Below are 21,788 nucleotides of genomic sequence, written 5' to 3'. Positions count from 1 at the left end.
ATCTTAATTTCTAAAACAGCAATTTATCAAAAATTGAAAACTTTACATATTTAAGAACAACAGAGGTTCATCTTCCACTTACATATATTTGGATTGGGACAGTATTCTGGTTTGTTTTTTTTTATCAAAAGTGAAATGGGATGCAGGTTAGATTTTTTTTGCACTATTTTCCACATGCTGCATTAGAGATCGGGTGTGAACTTGGCCTTGGCAGATTTAGAGTGTAACTCTAAACCTGGTTAAAAAGAAGTTTGATTTGCGACATCGTAGAAAATTCATTCTTCTGGGATTCAGATTCATTTCAAGCCCATCAGAGCAGTCAGTTGTTCCACTAAAGTGGTGACATCACCAGAATCCCAATTCTCTCCTGGGACACTCGGACACGTTGTTCGTGGCTGGTTCTTACACAAAAGGAAAAGCAGCTTGAGATTTTTCTGCACGGGGAATTGCGAAGGCACGTTTTCCAAACTCCCACATGCCAAAATAGCCCAAACGAAGATTGTAAGGATCAGAGAACTTCTGATGACAGAACTGAACGATTGTCAAATCAGAAAGAGGCAGTGCTGGAGACCATTCAACCAATCGAGTACTTGGCAGCAGAAAAGAAACTTGGCAGCAGAAAGAAAGTGTCGTCCAAACAATTTTTTTCCAAAAATTAAATTCACAGCGTATCATTTAAAAAAAACCTTTGTGTCATATCCATACATGTTCATCAATGAATACTGTTCCATTTATTCTCTATTGAGCACCATTAACACCATAGAATACAGAACATTACAGCACAGTACAGGCCATTTGGCCCACAATGTTATGCAAACCTACTGAACAAACTAAACCTTCACTACCTCATAACCATAACCCCTTATTTTTTTTTTAAATCCATGTGCCTGTCTGAGAGTTTTTTTAAATATCCCTGTTGGTTCAGCTTCCACCACCACCCTTGGCAATGCATTCCAGGCACCCACAACTCCTTTGTAAAAAAACTTACCCTTGACATCTCCCCTAAAATTTCCTCCTCTCATCTTGTACAGAGATGTCCTTTGTTGTTTGCTACTTTCAATCCTGGGGAAATAGGGCTGATTGTCCACCTTATTTATACCTCTCATAATCTCGTAGACCTCCATTCTCTCAACTCTCATCCTTCTTCATTCCAAAGAGAAAAGTCCCAGCACCGTTGACCTTGACACATAAGACATATTCCAATCTAGGCAACATCCTGGTAAATTACATCTGCACCCTCTCTACAGCTGCAGCATCCTTCCTGTATAGATCAGCTCATTGATCTACACACCAACAACCTTGCACTCAACATTAGCAAAACTCAGGAATTGATTATGGACTTCAGGAAGAAGTCAGGAGAACACAATCCAGTCTTTATTGAGAGCTCAGTAGTGCAGAGGGTTAAGAACTCCAACTTCCTTGGTGTCAACATCTCCAAGGATCTGTCCTGGAGCCTCCATGTTGAAGCAATTACGAAGATGCCTCGCCAGTGGTTATACTTTGTGAGATATTTCAGAAGGTTCGGTACATCACCGAAGACTCTCGAAAACCTCTACAGGTGTACTGTGGAGAGCATTCTGGCTGGTTGCATCACTGTCTGGTACAGACAAGAAAAAACTCGAGATTGTTAACTTGGCCTGCGACATCACAGGCACTAGGTTTAACTCCATCGAGGACTTTTACAAGAGGCGGGGTCTTAAGAAAGTAGCCTCTATATTCAAAGTCCGCCCTCCCACCACCCAGGCCTTGCCCTCTTCACTCTCCTACCATCGGGAAGAAAGGTTCAAGAGTCTGAAAACGAGCCCTCAGCAACACAAGGACGGCTTCTTTCCCTCTTCCATCAGATTCCTGAATGATCAATGAACCAAAGACACTGCCTTACTTTGACTTTTCATGCATATATTGTTTATTTTTGGGTAAGGTAGATTATATGAATGTTTGCACTGTGATCCTGCCACAAGACAACAAATTTCATGACTTTTTCTTGACAATAAATTCTGATTCCATTTCTGATTCTGATTCTGATTCAGAAATGAACGCAATATTCCAAGTGTGGTCTATGGCACCTTGTCGAAACCACCCTGTCTGTTGTTTGAGGTGCATCTCCTCAGTCTCAGTCCCTCAAAGGCTGGTAATGGAAGGGCTCTAGACCAGCTATTCTCAACCTTTCTTTGGCTATGGGCCCATGAGGACTCTGTGAAGTAGGGTTTGCTGAGCCCTCGATGACTGGTTTGTGTTCTCCTGACTTCCTCCTGAAGTCCACAAATCATCTTGGTTTGCTAAGCTGAGTGCAAGGCTGTTGGTGTGACACCACTCAACAAGCTCATGATGGAATGGCAGAGAGGAATGGATGGGCTGAATAGCCTACTTCTGCTCCTATCTCATATGGTCTTATAAAAGCTCTTTATACCCCAGAGAATTCAGTAAATTCGAGCTATCCTGACCTCCACTGAATTCAGAATGGGATTAAAGGATATCTGCCTGGTCCAAATGTATGGTTAGTCGTATCACTTTTCAGGGTCCCACCAGCAATAGCTAAAAGCCCTGCTTAATTACAACATAAAGAAGTGCTCATGACTAATCCTTGTTAAGCAAATCTTTAAGGCAAAAGAAGTCACACAAATGATAATGGGGAAAATGAATTTCTCTGAAAGACTTAGAAATAATCTGCTCAGTATTAGCTGGACAACACAGGGTTTTGTTTGAAGTCAGCATTTCTTAACATTTGTGGATCACATTTCAGGTATAATGTGTTCTGAAAGTCTGCCACTTTCTCATTTATAATGCTCTCCCATGTTCTTAATCACGCATTTATCCTCCTGGATTCTGCCGTGACTCCTGCAGTCAAAATTACCCAGCTTGTATTTCAGCTCAAACCATCAGAAGTCCCCTCAATCGAGTCACTGAGGCTGATGCAGTGTTAATATTTTGCCACTAGATGCCACAAGTAAAATAGCAATGATCAAACCCAACCTCATTAAAAAAACGCAGTTAACTCCCTCATGTTCAGCACCTAACACTTTGACAGGGATACAGGAATATATTTCAGGTCTATATGACAAAATGCAGAGGGTAAACGTAGTGGCAACCTGGGTTTGAATCCAATGCTGTCTGCAAGGAGTTTATATCTTCTCCCCGTGTCTACGTGGGTTTCCTCTGGGTGCTTCAGTTTCCTCCCATTTTCCAAAGACGTACGGGGCTAGTAGGTGCATTTGGGAGGCATGGGGTCATGGGCTGGATGGGGCTGTTACAGTGAGGTATCCTTATTTTAAAATTAAAATTTTAAATTAAAAATATATAGACAAGTACACGCATGGATGGATATAGACTGTGCAAGCAGATGGGATTAGTTAAATTGGCATGATGTTTGGCACAGACATTGCAGGCCGGTTTCTCTGTTGTACTGTTTTATGACTTAATAGATTCATTGGTTGAAAGGGCAAATGAAATTTAATACAGTAAAAGGCGAAATCTTATACTCTGGGAGAAAGAGGAGACAATGTTAACTAAGTAGCCCCAGTTCTAATGGCATGAAGGAACAGAAATACATGTGTGGAATTATTCTTGAGTTGCAGGCCATACCAGGAGACGAGCTCATGAGGCAAGCAGTGACGCTGGGATAGCACAGTGGCATAGCTGGAACAGCTGAACCCTCTCAGCTTCAATCACCCTCATTCAATCCTGACCTTGAGTGCTGTCATGTGGAGTTTGTACGTTCTCCCAGTGACCATGCGAGTTTCCTCAGGTGCTCCCTTTTCCTCCCACAACCCAAAAAATGTCACTGGACAATAAAGATTTTGCTTCCTGAACACTTTTGGGAGAATTTTATGGATCTTGGGCTTCTGATCATGAAAATCACCATAACATTTCCCTATCACGTCCTGTTTTTTTAAGACTACTTCAAGCTTACAAATCCATGAAGTACAACATGTCATTGAAAATTCATTTACTGCATTCAGACTTGGACTTCTTCCATGCTGATCTTGGTGCAGTCAGTGACGAACATGGTGAAAGTTTTCTCTAGGACATTGCAACCATGGAAACATGATATCAGGGTAACTGGAATCTATCAATGCTGGTCGACTATTGTTGGACACTGACACAAGAGGCACCAGATGTTCAGAACAAATGAAAATAAGCGGTAAAACATTTGTCAGCATCATAATGTGGTTTAAACGTGCTAAATTCATTAAAAATTAATTTAATGTTTCTCCACATGATACAGGAAGTTGGAATATATCTGTGTGTTCAGCTTGAAGTTGTCTATCATAATCCCAATTTTTGTTCAGGAAGAAAACTTGTGGAATAAAAAATGTTGTCCAGTTTGATTAGTAGATGAACTGGTAGATTACCTCTAAGTTATAAATGAGTGGTAGAATCTGGAGGGATGTGGCAGCAGATGCAATATTGCTGGTTCTCCACTCAGCTCTGGATCACCTCGAAAGCAGCTATTCATTCATAGACTACAGCTTAGACTTCAACACTATTATTCCCTCATTGCTGGTCAAGAAACTTCAATCCCTGGGCCTCTGTACCTCCCTCTGCAACTGGATCCTTGACTTCCTTGTCAGAAAACCACAGTCAGCATGAATTGGTAAAAATGTCTCCTCCTTACTGACTATCAACACAGGCGCCCCTCAAGAATGCATGCTTAGCCCAACTCCTCTATTCACTATATGCCCATGACTGTGTGGCCAGGCACAATTCCAGTGCTATCTACAAATTGTTCGATGACACCACCGTTGTCCTCCACCTTCACACAGCCACACGAAGAACATGCAAACTCCACATAGACAGAACCGGAAGTCAGGATTGAATCTGGGATGATGTAATTCCGAGGAAGCAGGATTAGCAGCTGCACCGCGCTGTTGCCCTAGCGCTCTGCCTGGAACTCAGAGGTGCGTGGGTGGGTAGAGGCGGGGGCTGATGGTGTTCAAAGCCAATTAAAGAATGCCTGCATGCACTATGAATAGATCAGACCTCACAGACATGAGATGGAGCTTTCCAAGGTTTGGCATCAACAAATCCACCAATGAAATGGAGTTTCTCCACGAGGTTTATAGCGTCTTCAGCTCAGTCACAGTAAATTTATAACTGATTGTGGTTCACCATCTTTATGTGGTTATGACAGGTGAGCTCTTGAAAGTTGTTCAGTGACAGTTCCTTCTTATGAGTGGGTGAGTGTGTAATATGAATGGAACCCTGCTGTGCTTTATCATTACACAAATTTGAATTTGAATTTTAAATTTTGAATTTAAAATTAATCCTGTGTTTTAATTTATTTTTCAGGATTTTGTTCAATTCAGGTGAGGCCAGCCCTTGCACCCCTTCCCCAGTGGTCTTTGATATGACTGCTTGAATTGTCTCCCCTTAGAGCCAGATGCTTCTTTTATAACCATCGTGTTATTTTGTGGGCAGTATGGCTTAGATTTTTTTTAGAGATGTAGAATATTGATTGAGCTCAGGTCTAGTAACCATTCTCTGAGCTACTTAATGTAATTACAACACGGTAGAATCTGATTCCAGCCATTTAAACCCATCATGCCCAATTTCACCCAAATTAACCTTAAACCCCATATATTTCTGGAGGGTGGGAGGAAACCAGAGAACCCAGGGAAAACCCCCGTGATCACAGGGAGAACGTACAAACTCCTTGCTGTCAGCGCCGGATTTGAACGCAGGACGCCGGTGCTAAAATAACGCCGCGCTAGCCGTTATACTAGCCATGACACCCTTGATATTTAACATGTACCAGCTGCACGGGTTATGAACTGAAGGATCAGATGTGGGGTTGACCAAACTTGGACCTGGCCAGGATGAAGTGAATGGGCTGAATGGTCTCATGGCAATCTCTTTTTGCCTCGGGATTGTGCTTACAGGTGAAGTGTCTAAAGGGTTAACATCCTGCATGAGTTATACCACTGGAATTCAGGTTCCAAGAGGAAGTTGTGTATATAGGTGCATGGAAGGGAGCTTGATGTGTCTACTGATAGAACTGCTTTGTGGCAAACTTGAACATGAAAAGTATGCCTGATTTTTTAAGCCGTGCAGGACACCATTGAAAAATTGAGAGCTGTAAGATCTTTGTATTTAAGCCAAACACATCCCTTTCAATGTTAATGCTTCATTGAATTAAAAATCCTGCTATAATAACCAGTGAAGTCATTATATTTGTCAAAGGGGTAATCTGGACAGATTGTGACTGATGCAAATGTTTGTAAGGCTGTATGATATTTCATATTCATTTGACTGTTCACTGGACAAGTTCTTCATTGGAATGTCAACAGGGTAATCCTAATGGAACTTTGCAAGTTCAGACAGTGGTTACTTCAGCTAGGCTCCTGGGACTTGATCAAGTTCAAGTTGAAGTTTTTGATTACATGCACCAAGGTGCAGTGATAACATTTCTTTTGCAAGCAGTCCAGCGGGATGCCTCATATATAGTACAGCAAATAAGACACAGTGCGGAGTGCAGAGTTACAGAGGCCAGTCAGGCAGAACTGATCAAAGGCAATGTAATCTCAAAGAAAATTTAAGAGAACTGGGCAAGTAATCATAAAAATTTCGGAATAGAGGGATAGGAGAGTATAAGTGTTAGAATTCATGAAGAAGATAATCTCCTAGGAACAGCGGACAAAATGTCACCACACTTCAACGCCATTTGGTATCATAATCAATACTTGCAATAAATGAGCAGAATGTGTTTGATGACTCAAATTATCCCAGGAATTCTCTTAATGGAGCTCATTGCTGAACTGGGTCCATTGTCTCCATTCTGGCTCACGAGTCCACACCACCCAAAGACACCCATATGACCACTTAACCTGCTGACCCCTGGAGCATGGGAGGAAGCCAGAGCACCAGGAGGAAACCTCAGAGGACACAAGGAGAACATACAAACTCCTTGCAGGGAGGGGCGGCTTTAAACCTGGGGTCACTGGTGCTGTGATAGCGATGCCACCAGAACAGCAAGGTTGGCAAAGTGCAATGCCTTTACAGCACCAGAGATCAGGACCAGGGTCTGGATATTGCGCTGTCTGTAAGGAGTTGATACATTCTCACTGTGTCTGCAAGGGTTTTCCCTCGGGATCTGGTTTCCTCCCACCATTTAAAATGTACCAGGGGCGTAGGTTAATCAGGTGTAAATTGAGCGGCCCAGACTCAAGGGCTGTTACCGTGCTGTACGTCTAAATAAAATAATTTAAATAACTGGACCAAAACTGTACACAATACCCAGATGCAGCCTCACTAATGACCTTTACAATTGTACTGACATTTCTTTATTTTTTTAAACCCAGCAATAAAGTCCAACAAACCATTTGCTTTCTTAATTTCTTGCTGCAACCATAGTCTAATGGGAATAAAGTTATCAACCTGGAACATTAACTCCATTTCCCCCACACAAACATCCATTGAGCGCTTCGAATATTCTCTGATTTTATTTCAGGTTTTCAACCTCTAACTTGTTTTTGCTTTTAGATGGTCAGAGTAGCTGGAAGGTAAGCAATGAAATTAATTCAGGGGTTTATGAAGCAATAAAATTGAGAAGCAACAGGATGATACAAGAGATGAGTGAAACATGAAAGCCTGCAGATGCTATGATTGCAGTAAAAACAGAGTGAAATGCTGAGTCGGTCTCTTCAGCATCTATAGGAGACAAAGATATATTGTTGATCTTTTGGCCCTGAGCCCTTCTTCAAGGAATAAGAAGAATAAATTAGAACCAGAAAATCTCAGAAAGTCTCAGAATTCAAACAATGGGGGAAGAATCCAGACCAACAAAAGGTGTTAATTGGTTACGATAAGGGACGAGGTAAGAATTTATCATGTTTGTGTTAAAGGAGATGGAATGGAGAGACAGAGGACGGGAAAAGTGAGGGGAGAAGAAGGCTTGGGGGGGGGGGGTTTAACAAAAACAAGAGAACTCGATATTAATACCATCCGGTTTGAGGGTGCCCAGTCGGAAGATGAGGTGCTGTTCCTCCAATTTACAGGTGGTCTCAGTCCAACAGTGCATGAGACTATGGCAAGTCATGCCAGCAAGGGAATGGGATGGAGAATTGAAATGGGTGGCCATTGGGAGATCCACGCTATTGCAGCAGACAGAGCCAAGATGTTTAACAAAGCGATCTCCTGGTCTGCATCCAGAAGAGACCTCATCATGGGCATCGGATGCAGTAGATGACCCCTGCAGATTCACGAGCGAAATGTTGCTTCGCTCAGAAGGAACCCTGAATGGTGGTGAGGGAGGAGGTCTGGGCAGAGGTGGAATATCTCCTGCAGTTAGAGGGATGTCCCAAGGGGACGATTGGTGGAGAAGGAGGAGTGGACAAGGGAGTCATGGAGGGAGTGGTCCCTGCGAAAGGTGGAGAGGGAAATATGTGTCTAGTGATGGGATCATGTAGTAGGTGGTGGAAATGGTGGAGGAGGATATGATGGATGCGGAGGCTGGTGGGGTGGTAGGTGAAACAAGAGTTGTGTAGCTGCAAATGGAGTTCTTTATGCTTATCCACACATTTTTAAAGACAGCAAGGCAAATCAATTAACTGATTAGTCAAGGCTGAGAAATTAAGAGAAGGGGGTTAAGTTAGACATGTATGCAATGTTGGTTAGAACACAGTTTAACTGCCATGTACATTCCTGATCACCACATTACAGATTACAGACAAGGCCATTGCCAAGTCTGGAAAATTGTGACTGAGGAATGTTTTGACGGAGCAGGGTTATTTTCATTGGAACAGGTGAGCCAACTGAATGGTGCACAATTAAGAGGGAACCCAGAGTGAAAATGGGTGGAATATTTCTCCCTTTCCAAGGGGTCAAAAACCAAGGGGCAGAGACTTAAAATAATTGACAGATTAGAGGAGATGCAAAAAAAATTTTCACCCATGTGGAGATCTGGAACTCAGTCTGAATGGGCTATGGTGCCAGAATCCCTCATCACATTTAAACAATACCCAGATACTATTTTCTCTTATTTCAATTTTACTAATTTTTTTACCTCCTGTTCCAATCCTCTATATATTTTGAACACATTAGCAGCATTGTGTGTAATTTATCGAAATCATTTGAATTATTTTGTACTGTAATTTTGTTCCCTGAATAATATTCTATTTGGGTTCTTATAAATTTCTCACCTTTAATTAATGTTGAGGGAAGTACAATATGTCATCCACAAGGCTGAGGGGAATCTGAGCCAAGGCTTCATCCAGTGCTTTTCTTGATCTGCTTAAGGAGTTCCTTAAAATATAAAGGTAGATAATATTTACAAATTTAAAAAAAAGCTAAGTGTTTCAAGAACTTTTAAGTAAGCTTTAATTTTCTATTGGCAGTAGGACACTAAATGTTCCTTGGCAAAGGGTTCATATTGTACTGACAATAACCACACCAGCAGTGCGAATATAAGACAGCTTTAATAAACTAACATGTACACTAAGAGGTCTCGTCTCTCTGCAAGACAAACCTGAAAGGCTAGACTGTAGCTTTGGACTGCTTTATATACAAGGTCACCGGGATGACCCCTGGTGACCTAGTGGTGTAATTACATATTACCACACATACCAAAAACTTTGACTGATCATTTGTACCCATGAACGCTGCCTGACCTGTTCAGTTCCTCCAGTAGTTCTTTGTTTGCTAAAGATTCCAGCTTCTGCTGCTTTTGTTTTTCACCAAATCAACCATTTAAGGTCGGTGGGTAGGGGAGGGGGGGGTTGAGGGGTTGGGCACGTACTGAAATCATGAAGTATTACTTACCTTTTTTTTAAGTACAGTCAGTAGGAGAGGAGTACGGAAGAAACCAACTAAACTTGACTGCTTCATGAGGAAGGGAGCCCAGAAAGTTTGAGGAAGCCATGGCCAAAAGGTTGAGAATGGCTACACTAAGTATAGTCATTCTTTTTACTCGTCACTACAAATTTTGGGCTTTTACTGTTTTCTCAACAGCAGATGCAAAGGGTAAGTATCAATCACTCATAAGTCAGACATAGAACAGTCTCTTCAACCCCAATGTGGAAATACAACTCATTTGACTGAAGTGATACTTCCATCTTGCACATGAAGCATAAAAACTAGAGGTGAGAATTGGTCTGAAGTCACGTGTAGTCCAGATTAGTTTCATAATCATTCTAACTAATGCTTTTTTTCCCAATGATAATGCATCTTTGTAAATTTAAATTCCCCAGCTGCTGAGATGTTACATTGTCGGATTAATACTCAAGTATTTAGAATTATAAACCAGTTAATTTAAAGTATGATACTACCACAAACTCTTACTGGGCATCTCATCAACTAATATTTGCTAACACAAGGGAGAGAGAGAGAGCAAATATACTGTGTTCATTACAGTTCAAACAAGAGCCTGGCAGAAGGACTGTAAAAGCAGAAATTAAAAGGGATTATATTACTATTTTTGTGGCAGCAATTGGGAAGACTAACCTTCAGCACATTGGGACAGCAAAGTTCATACCTCAGCTAATAGGTGATGTCACCATCTCTTAATATATGTAGTGGAATGAAATAATTGAAATTTGCTTAGCATGGCAATACAGTAAAACCTGTGGTATCCAGCACCTATGGGGATTTGTAAATGCCAGATAAGTTGCCTGAGACTGACTCTTTCAATACCTAATTGATATACCTGTATTAAAAATAAACAGTTTAAAAGACAAAAATACAAAATTGTATTTAAACTGAACAAACTTCACTTGCATGAACATATAAACCTTAGAGCATTTTACTTTATTTTCAGTCACATTATTTGAAAACATTTAACCGTCGCTGCATCAGAAGGTTCCACTCCCCTCAACAGAGCCGTCCGAAAGACAAACAATAATGTGATAGATAATTACACCCTGGGGGGGCCCATTTATAGATAAAACCTCTGACTGGATAACTCTTACTAAGCGGGGATAAGGAGACACTTACAGAGTCAACGGCATCGACCAGCTCTTCGTCCTGGGCGACGCCATCGCTGTTTCACACAACTTTATTCAAACAGCTGCTACGAGCAAAGTCTGACCAAGATACTCCGCTGGCTGAATATTTGCTCCCATCTTCATAAATGTATGTAATTTTTACCTGTTATTTTATTTTTTTTTTAAATTTGTTTGTCATATATATTAATGATCTGGAGGATGGGGCGGTAAATTGGATTAGTAAATATGCAGATGATACTAAAATAGGGGGAATTCTAGATGATGAAGAGGGTTTTCAAAGATTGCAGAGGGATTTAAACTGCTTAGAGGAGTGGGCAGAAAGATAGCAGATGGAGTTTAATACTGATAAGTGTGAGGTGCTTCATTTTGGAAAGAATAATCAAAGCAAGACCTATGTGGTAAATGGGAGGGTGTTGAAGAATGCAGTGGACTAGAAAGATCTAGGAATAACGGTGCATTGTTCCCTGAAGGTCGGAGTACCTGTGGATAGGGTGGTGAAGAAGGCCTTTAGTATGCTTGCCTATATAAATCAGTGCATAGAATATAGGAGTTGGAAAGTAATGATGAAACTGTACAAGGCATTGGTGAGGCCAAATTTAGAGGACTGTGTGCAGTTCTAGTCACTGATTTATAGGAAGGATATTAACAAGATAGAGAGAGTGCAGAGAAGATTTACAAAAATGTTGCCTGGGTTTCAGCATCTGGAATGCAAGGAAAGATTGAGCAAATTAGGTCTTTATTCCTTGGAATGTAGAAGGCTGAGAGGGGATTTGATAGAGGTGTTTAAGATAATGAGAGGGATAGATAGAGTTGATGTGGAAAGGCTTTTCCCATTGAGAGTAGGAGAGATGGATACAAGAGGTCATGGGTTGAGAGTTGACGGGCAAAGGTTTAGCAGTATCATGAGGGGGACTTCTTTACTCAGAGAGTGGTTACTGTGTGAAATGGGCTTCCGGGAAAGGTGGTGGAGGCAGGGTCAATTTTGTCATTTAAGAAAGAGTTGGATAAGTATATGGATGGGAGGAGGATGGAGAGATATGGGCAGGGTGCTGGAAAGTGGGATTAGAGGAGGGGACTTGGATCCGTGCAGACTAGAAGGGCCAAAATGGCCTGTTTCCATGCTGTAATTGTGATATGGTTAAATTTATTTTCCTCTATATTTTTGTTGGTTGCTTGAGGCTGCTAATTGCTTGAATTGCAGATTCCAGGGGTTTTACTTCATATATAGTTCGTCTTTATATCAATCGTTAACTCACGGCACCAATTCTTCGAACATAAGAAATAGGGGCAGGTTTATGCTACCTGAGCCTGGATACTTGAGTGCTTTTTATCTCCTTAGCCATTGGATTCAATAAGAGGATCTCATCCTGCCACAGCATTGACCATCACCATCCCACCTCCTCCCCACTCCCAGTTCCCCACACTCCCTGGCACTCAGTTCTGCTGAGGTCAATGGTAGTAAATGTGTGGAAGGAGATCTGAGCAGCAACTGAGTCAATCATACCTGTGTAATACTGGAGTCAAAAACCAATTTCTTACTAAATGTTATCATGGATCCTATCCAGACCCTCAGAAGCCTTGTTAAATCTGCTGCAGACGGAAAGCCTAACCTAACTCGATATTCAGTAAAATAAAACGATTGTAATTCTAGGTTGGCTCATTTTGCTCCAAAAAAAGTAATTGAATATCTAAATTTATTTCTGATGACCATTGAAGGATTCTTACAGCGACATTCATTTGTTGGAAAATATGAATCAGAAGCAGAATTTATCGTCATGAACAAGTCACAAAATTTGTTGTTTTGCATCAGCGTCACAGGGCAAACATTCATATAAACCGCCTTACAAAATAAATAAAAAGAGTACATGAAAAGTCAAAGTAAGGCAGTGTCTTTTGGATCATTATTCATTAAGGAATCTGATGGCAGCGGGGAAGAAGCTGTCCTTGAGTCACTGAGTGCTCGTCTTCAGGTCCCTGCACCTTTTTCCTGATGGCAGCAGAATGAAGAGGGCATGGTGGGAGTCCTGGAGGATAGAGGCTGCTTTCTGAAGACACCGCCTCTTGTAGATGTCCTCAACGGAGTGAGGTCTGGTGACCGTGATGTCGCAGGCCGAGTTCACAACCCTCTGGAGTTTTTTCTTGTCCTGAGTGTTGACACCTCCATACCAGCCAGTGATGCAACCAGCCAGAATGATCTCCACGGTACACCTGCAGGTTTTTCGATAGTCTTCAGTGACGCACCGCTTCTCCTCAAACTTCTCACGAAGTCTAGCTGCTGGCGAGCCTTCTTCACGATTGCATCGACATGGAGGCTCCAGGACAGATCCCCGGAGATGTTAACACCCAAGAATTTGAATTTGAATGTGGAATTATATTTTACAAAGAGATTAGGTTCCTTTTTTCCATGCTTTAAAGTGTCAACATGATTAGTATCATATTGAATAATATTTCTATGCATTCACTTCATTGAGTGTATTATATCATGGAAATGTTGGATATTGTAACACGATTCATCTTCAATCATCATTCATTTTAATTTTGTTCAAGATGTGGGCTCACATTAGCAATTTTCACCCAGATCATCTCAGTGAGACTTTTAAAAAGTTGTGGTTCTTGTCTGTTTCAAGATTGAGACAATATTTTCCCAGTGTAATTTCTTATGCTGAGCTAGATGGAACTTGTACTGAATGGAGATCTGCCCTCAAAGAGACCTGCTTCTCATTTTCCATTTGAGTGAAGGTGTCATATTATCAGCATTTATTTAAAGCTGTTTAATTATGAAAGACTTTTTTTAACTCTCTGGTTTGGCGAATATGTTTGGGTTGAATGCCAGATGTGAATTGTGCTCACAATTTAAACTGAATTGTAATTGAAAGAAGTAGATAGCTTCTGTTTGAATAGTAAATGCGCTGCATATCTTATTCTTTCATGAGTGTTTGTTGAGAATTTTGTGAGTTCATCCATCGAGTTGTGAGGTATGTCACCAAAATCTCTTGCAAATTTCTTCATGTATCATGGAGAACATTCTGACTGGTTGGAGTTGCCAATGCCCAGACTACAGAGAATTGTGAACTCAGCCAGGACCACCACAGGCATCAGTCTCACTCCATAGAGGACATCCACAAGAAGTGGTGTCTTAAGAAAGCAGCCTCTATCCTCAAGGACCCCCTACCACCCAGGCCATGCCCTCCTCACACTGCTACCATTAAGAAAGGGGTGCAGGACCTTGAAGACGAACACCCAATGTTATAGGAACAGCTTCTTTCTTTCCGCCATCAGATTTCTGAAAAGACAACGAACCAGTACACCACTTCACTTTCTCTTTTTTTTCACTAATTTATATTTTTTAATGTAATTTATAGCAAAATTTGCACTGCAATGCTCTTGCAAAGCAATGAATTTCATGACATGTTCATGACAATAAACTCTGATCTGTAGGTATCCTCAGCTTCTGTCCTTCTTCAAGGGGCTTAAACTGTCCACATCACATTCCAGATTATCGACTGCTATTGAGTTTCTACATTTTTTGTAGAATTTATGGTCATTAAATTTTTACTGATGATCAATAATTGTTATAGCATCAGATGAAATTTGTAACATTGCAGAGGATCATCTTTCCCACGGTTTCTCACTGGGTATAGGTAGTTTTGCCAACATTACACTGTTACAGCACCAGCGATCGGGAGCAGGGTTCGAATCAGCGCAGTCTGTAGGGAGTTTGTATATTCTCTCCGTGTCTGCGTGGGCTTCCTCTGAGAGCTCCAGTTTCATCCCACTCTTCAAAGCATACCAAGGGTTATAGGTCAATTGGCTGTAATTGGGGAGCACAGGCTCATGGGCCAAAATGGGTCTGTTACTGTGCTGTATGTATACAACTCTATCAAAGATGCTGGTTATTCAATTACAACCTAACCCCTTAACTGCTCTTTTTGGAATCACAGATGTAGGTTGTTTATCGACCTGCAGAACAGAGGGGAACCAAAGGGAGCAGGGGGAATGGATTGGAAAAAGTGGGGAACCGTGGGGAACACTGCAGGACAGAGGGGAACCAAAGGGAGCAGGGGGTACAGGTTGGAAAAGGTGGGGAATCATGGGGAACACTGCTACAGCTTCTTCTACATGATTAGCTGGATCAGTTTCTCTTCTAACAATGCTGACAATTCTAAAAATTAATATTTACATTTAAATTATGAATATTCATGGGTAAAGGAGAACTTGCTTGAGAAATTCCAAGCTGAATGTATCTCTAGATGGTTGGTGCATCATAATGAAGGCTTTGTTCCAATCCCCTGTTCATATTCTTTGCAGCAGATGTTCCTGGTGATGAAGAGCAGAAGCCATCAAGTGCCCTGATGGGTTGTGAGCTTCTCTGACTGAGTGTGAGGTTGCAAACCAATACAGGGATCTTCAGGCCATGCTTTTCCTCAGAAAGGCAATCAGGACAAGCTACAGAATTTTCTGGTGAGGATAATAACTCAGGATAGATCTAACCAGAACCATGTACCTCCATTGTCCCTCAAGAAATCATCATTTGAACTCGATTTAATTTGGTCAGGGAAGATAAAGATCGCGGGAGGGTTGTCAAAATTGTGAGAAGAGAAACTGATCCAGCTAATCATGTAGAAGAAGCTGTAGCTCAATATGCAGAAGTAGATAAACAACCTACATCTGTGATTCCAAAAAGAGCAGTTAAGGGGTTAGGTTGTAATTGAATAACCAGCATCTTTGATAGAGTTTTAACACGGGACATGACCAAACCATATGAGTCAATGAAGTCACATCAGTATTGTGTCTAGCACAAGAGAGCTCGTATTAGGAAAGATGTGAGCTAGTTTACCGTTAGACATATATTCAACTATTTTAAACTGAATGACGTGTACAATGTGAAAAGTATTAACTAGTCATTTTTTTCATACTCCTACATTATTTCAATGGCTTTCTCATGTTATGTCTTCCTTAAATCTAGAAAAAAAATCAGAAGTCGTACTTAAGATGTAACTATGAAATTTGAATAAACATTCCCTGAAGGTAGGAGCGCATGTGGACAGGCCTTTAGTATGCTTGCCTATATAAATCAGTGCATAGAATATAGGAGTTGGGAAGTAATGATGAAACTGTACAAGGCATGGGTCAGGCCAAATTTAGAGTACTGTGTGCAGTTCTGGTCACCGATTTATAGGAAGGATATTAACAAGATAGAAAGAATGCAGAGAAGATTTACAAAAATGTTGCCTGGGTTTCAGCATCTGGAATGCAAGGAAAGATTGAGCAAATTAGGTCTTTATTCCTTGGAACGTAGAAGGCTGAGAGGGGATTTGATAGAGGTGTTTAAGATAATGAGAGGGATAGATAGAGTTGATGTGGAAAGGGTTTTCCCATTGAGAGTAGGAGAGATGGATACAAGAGACCATGGGATGAGAGTTGGCGGGCAAAGGTTTAGGAGCAACATGAGGGGGAACTTCTTTACTCAGAGAGTGGTTACTGTGTGGAATGGGCGTCCGGGAAAGGTGGTGGACGCAGGGTCAATTTTGTCATTTAAGAAAGAGTTGGATAAGTATATGGATGGGAGGGGGATGGAGGGATATGGGCAGGGTGCTGGAAAGTGGGATTAGAGGAGGGTACTTGGATCCGTGCAGACTAGAAGGGCCAAAATGGCCTGTTTCCGTGTTGTAATTGTTATATGAAAACCAATGATTGATTACTCTCATGGGATATACAGCCGATTTCATTTGTCCACTTCACAGGTTGTTGACAAAACTTTTATATTGCCATCTCCAAATGCCATTGAGAAAGTTTGGGGCAGCATGGTTGGCATAGCGTTCTCCCTGTGTTTGCGTGCATTTTCCCTGTGGGCTCTGGTTTCCTCCTACCATCAAAAAACATATTGGGGATGTAGGTCAATCTGTGTAATTAGGCTGCATGGGCTGAAATGGCCTGTTATCGTGCTGTGCGTCTAAAATTTAAATTTACTAGTTCTGTACTTAAAATAAGATCCAAAATGATTACTCCAGACCATAACCACTCATTGTGGATAAAAAATATTCTTCATAATTCAATTCATTTTATTTACTTTTTAATGTACTTTAGTGACATTAATATCTGGGTGTGACAAAGACATTCAGTGTTATTCCATTTGAGCAGCGGTGAGTTAGTGTGGGAGTAGGACACCCTGTTATAGCCATTCTATCAGGGCAGCTTACCACCTACATTCATGTATTGCTCTGTTCTGTGCTGTGTCTCAGATTTCAGATTTATTGTCAGACATACATGACATCACATACAACCCTGAGATTTTTTTTTCCCTGTGGGTGTGGCAGAAATTAGCACTAAGTGCAAAAAATAAACCGTGCGCAGGGTATACATGTAAGCAAACAAAGAACTGTAAACAGATAGTGAAGGTGTAGTTGATAGGATTGGCTGATACAGTCAAACTGATGAAATCAGTTCCACTTGGTAAACATTGAACCATCGCAAATGAAGTGTTACTGGATTTAAATATAATTAAGTTTGAAGCCACAAGATTTTAGAAAGAAAATAATTCAGCAGAATTTCCTTAGATGACGCAACTTGCATGCAGCAATATTCTTAAGTTTTCAACTTACAAGTCTTCAATGTTCGTTAATTGCTTATATTTTTGATTGAAAGAGAGAGTTAATTTGTTGGTTAGATTTGATCTGCTGGGTTACCTGTCTTGAATGGAAATTAAAACTGACCACTGTGCATTACACATGTCACTTCCAGAGCAGGGGTCTGTCATGGTCAAGAAATCTCAAACTTCCACTGAGAATAACCCGCTGCAGCTGCCTTCTTGGTTTGGTAATGCTCTGTTCTGCTTTATACTCAGGTCTGCTTATCAAACCGTTGGATGTCGTGGAATGTTGGAACATGAAGGGCTGTTCCTTTGTGATTCGTGGAGCTTCAGGATAGATGAGGATGAAGAGCCCTCTATTCTTCACTGCATATTGAGCTCAAGAAGAATATGGTGTCTGGTTGCATCACTGTCTGGTATCGAGGTACCAATGCACAGTGCAAGAAAAAACTCCATGGAGCTTTTAACTAGGCCAGCGCCAGTCTTCACTCCATGGAGGACATCTAGAAGCAATGGTTTCTAAGAAAGCAACCGCTGTCCTCAAGGACTCCCACCACCCAGGCTATGCCCACTTTACACTGCTACCAACAGGAAAAAGGTACAGGAGCCTGAAGACCAACACCCAGCAGCACAAGGGGAGCTTCTGCCCTGCTGCCATCAAGTTTCTGAATGGACAATGAATCACAGACACTACCTCCTCTATCCTTGTGCTATTTTTGAAATGTAATTTATAGCAACATTTTCACTGTGATGCTGCCACAAAACAACAAATTTTGTGACATGTTCATGATGATAAATTCCGATTCGGAATCAAGATACATCCACATTCTACATCTGCAATGCTTACTTGCTTTCAGATCTGATAGAATGATCATACTTTGACTGGAGAGCTCCCCCACCTTTATTTATGATTGCTATCTCCCTTCCCTCTTTCGTCTTTATAAAATGTCCCCTGACTTGCTAATCCTCTGCTGCCTGAACCATTGAGTTCCTCCAGGTTCTCATAAGTTGCTCACAGATTCAACCACACGCAGTTCATGTGTTTCCCTAAACGCTGGACAGATGCAGTTCATTTCCCACTCCTTGTTTTTCATCCCAATATCTAAATTTAATGAGGGTCGCTCTGCATTTTGTTTGATTTATTGATCGAGGAAAGAGTAAAGATAATTAAAACCAGTGTTGCACATAAATATTCCACCATTGAATCATTTGGGATCCTTCTCTCCCACACGTGGACTCCCTACCGGATGTCCCCTGAGCCCTGTGCGATGTTCAAATGTCCATTTCTCAGCACTGTTTGCTATCACGTCCCCTGTGTAAAACCGCATACCATCAGTGCATCCCACAGCTGCCAATCCAGTCATCATTTTAATTGCTGTGGAGAGAGTTCAAAAGGGTGACACACTTAATTATCCAGGTTTTTCTGGTCGTGTCTTGTCGGGTTCCATGCTCACTGTTCCTGCCCGAGGAAAATTTTCAGGTGGGACCACTTCGGCCCTTCCTTAGTGACCACCAGGACACGTGTTTCTGCAGTCAAGTCCATTTAGGTTGTAGTCCCACTGCCTTTTCAGGAGTGGCACAGAGCGTACAGCGCCAGCAACCTGGGTTTGAATCCTGTGCTGTTTGTAAGGAATTTGTACATTCTCCCTGTATCTGCATGGGTTTCCTCCGGGTGCTCTGGTTTCCTCCCACCCTTCAAAAATGTACGGTAGTGTGGTATGCTGTTAGATAGAATCAGACACACACAAGGTAAAGACTGAACAACAGGCTTTAATCCACAAAAACCTCAAAGATCCAGGCTGGCTGTGGCTGCAGCAACTCGGTGTGAGGCCCCGGGAGGCCGGCATAGGCTTATATCCCGGAGGGTGATTGACACCTGACCGGGTGGGGCTTGATCCATTCAGGCCAACTGATTGGCAGCCAGCCAGGTGCTGTCCTGTCCCCTTACACTTCTGTGGGTACAGAGGTTGCCCCCTGCAGTAGGCTGGTGGTGTACCACCACTGGTGGGGAGGTGGGGGGGGGGGGGGTTGTAGGTTAATTGGGGTAATTAGGCAGCCTGGACTTGTGGGCCAGAAGGACCTTTTGCTATGCTGTATGCCTAAATTTAAAAAAAAACTTTAACCATGACCATACCTCCTGCTTCTGACATGTTTCCTTTCATCTGGGTACTCTCATGCTCCCAGTCTCACACTCTCTGTCTAACAATGACTTCCCCATTTAGATCATTTGGAAGTTTTGCCTCTTGTTTTGAGGTACAGTACCAACATTGTATCTTCACCAGCTCTTATTACTGGAAATGAAAAACTGTCTGTAACCTTCGAGACAAGTCACGTTAATTTTAACCATTGGATGGGTGGATTAAAAGATTAAAACTGTTCCAATGTTTTGAGAAAAGGGAACAAATGAAGCCTGCGGCTAAAACCTGCGTCAAATCTCTGGATGTCATCAACAAAATAACCGATTGAAACTGGTTTGTTGCCCACACACTGATCATTATCAATCCATCGGGGCATATGCGTGCAGCGACAGCCAGGGACGTACTGTATATTCTTCAGCCTCAATGTATCTACAATGAAGTCTTGGGCATGAGTGCACTTGTTCATCCAATAACATGAAGTTTGCATGACCTTCTAAAATCTGGTTCATTTAAATTCCTGAATATAACTCAGTTTACCTTATCATTGGCGACTTCAGGGGTTTCTACGAGGCTCTAAAGGCTGTGTACGGCCCCTCACCCCAAGTCCAAAGCCCGCTGCGCAGCTCAGACGGCAAAGTCCTCCTCAGCGACAAGATCTCCATCCTCAACCGATGGTCAGAACACTTCCAATCTCTTTTCAGTGCCAACCGCTCAGTCCAAGATTCCGCCCTGCTCCAGCTCCCTCAACAGCCCCTAAGGCTAGAGCTGGATGAGGTTCCCACCCTGGATGAGACATATAAGGCAATCGAACAACTGAAAAGTGGCAAAGCAGCAGGTATGGATGGAATCCCCCCAGAAGTCTGGAAGGCTGGCGGCAAAACTCTGCATGCCAAACTGCATGAGTTTTTCAAGCTTTGTTGGGACCAAGGTAAACTGCCTCAGGATCTTCGTGATGCCACCATCATCACCCTGTACAAAAACAAAGGCGAGAAATCAGACTGCTCAAACTACAGGGGAATCACGTTGCTCTCCATTGCAGGCAAAATCTTCGCTAGGATTCTACTAAATAGAATAATACCTAGTGTCGCCGAGAATATTCTCCCAGAATCACAGTGCGGCTTTCGCGCAAACAGAGGAACTACTGACATGGTCTTTGCCCTCAGACAGCTCCAAGAAAAATGCAGAGAACAAAACAAAGGACTCTACATCACCTTTGTTGACCTCACCAAAGCCTTCGACACCGTGAGCAGGAAAGGGCTTTGGCAAATACTAGAGCGCATCGGATGTCCCCCAAAGTTCCTCAACATGATTATCCAACTGCACGAAAACCAACAAGGTCGGGTCAGATACAGCAATGAGCTCTCTGAACCCTTCTCCATTAACAATGGCGTGAAGCAAGGCTGTGTTCTCGCACCAACCCTCTTTTCAATCTTCTTCAGCATGATGCTGAACCAAGCCATGAAAGACCCCAACAATGAAGACGCTGTTTACATCCGGTACCGCACGGATGGCAGTCTCTTCAATCTGAGGCGCCTGCAAGCTCACACCAAGACACAAGAGAAACTTGTCCGTGAACTACTCTTTGCAGACGATGCCGCTTTAGTTGCCCATTCAGAGCCAGCTCTTCAGCGCTTGACGTTCTGCTTTGCGGAAACTGCCAAAATGTTTGGCCTGGAAGTCAGCCTGAAGAAAACTGAGGTCCTCCATCAGCCAGCTCCCCACCATGACTACCAGCCCCCCCACATCTCCATCGGGCACACAAAACTCAAAACGGTCAACCAGTTTACCTATCTCGGCTGCACCATTTCATCAGATGCAAGGATCGACAATGAGATAGACAACAGACTCGCCAAGGCAAATAGCGCCTTTGGAAGACTACACAAAAGAGTCTGGAAAAACAACCAACTGAAAAACCTCACAAAGATAAGCGTATACAGAGCCGTTGTCATACCCACACTCCTGTTCGGCTCCGAATCATGGGTCCTCTACCGGCACCACCTACGGCTCCTAGAACGCTTCCACCAGCGTTGTCTCCGCTCCATCCTCAACATCCATTGGAGCGCTTACATCCCTAACGTCGAAGTACTCGAGATGGCAGAGGTCGACAGCATCGAGTCCACGCTG

The 21,788-nt window shown here is 42.3% G+C and overlaps 1 long non-coding RNA gene across 1 annotated transcript; it reads left to right on the top strand.

Moving 5' to 3' along the window:
• Nucleotides 1-9,786: 9,786 nt before the first annotated feature.
• Nucleotides 9,787-18,716, top strand: LOC138747965 (uncharacterized). The gene is made up of 4 exons (XR_011347758.1): nt 9,787-10,076; nt 10,751-11,064; nt 15,246-15,398; nt 17,782-18,716. It is a non-coding gene; the product is annotated as an uncharacterized lncRNA (long non-coding RNA).
• Nucleotides 18,717-21,788: the final 3,072 nt, after the last annotated feature.

The sequence above is a fragment of the Narcine bancroftii genome, chromosome 13 (assembly GCF_036971445.1).
Source record: "Narcine bancroftii isolate sNarBan1 chromosome 13, sNarBan1.hap1, whole genome shotgun sequence".
Lineage (NCBI taxonomy): Eukaryota > Metazoa > Chordata > Chondrichthyes > Torpediniformes > Narcinidae > Narcine > Narcine bancroftii.
The sequence above is the reverse complement of the archived record's forward strand: the minus strand, read 5'-3'. Positions and strand labels throughout refer to the sequence as shown.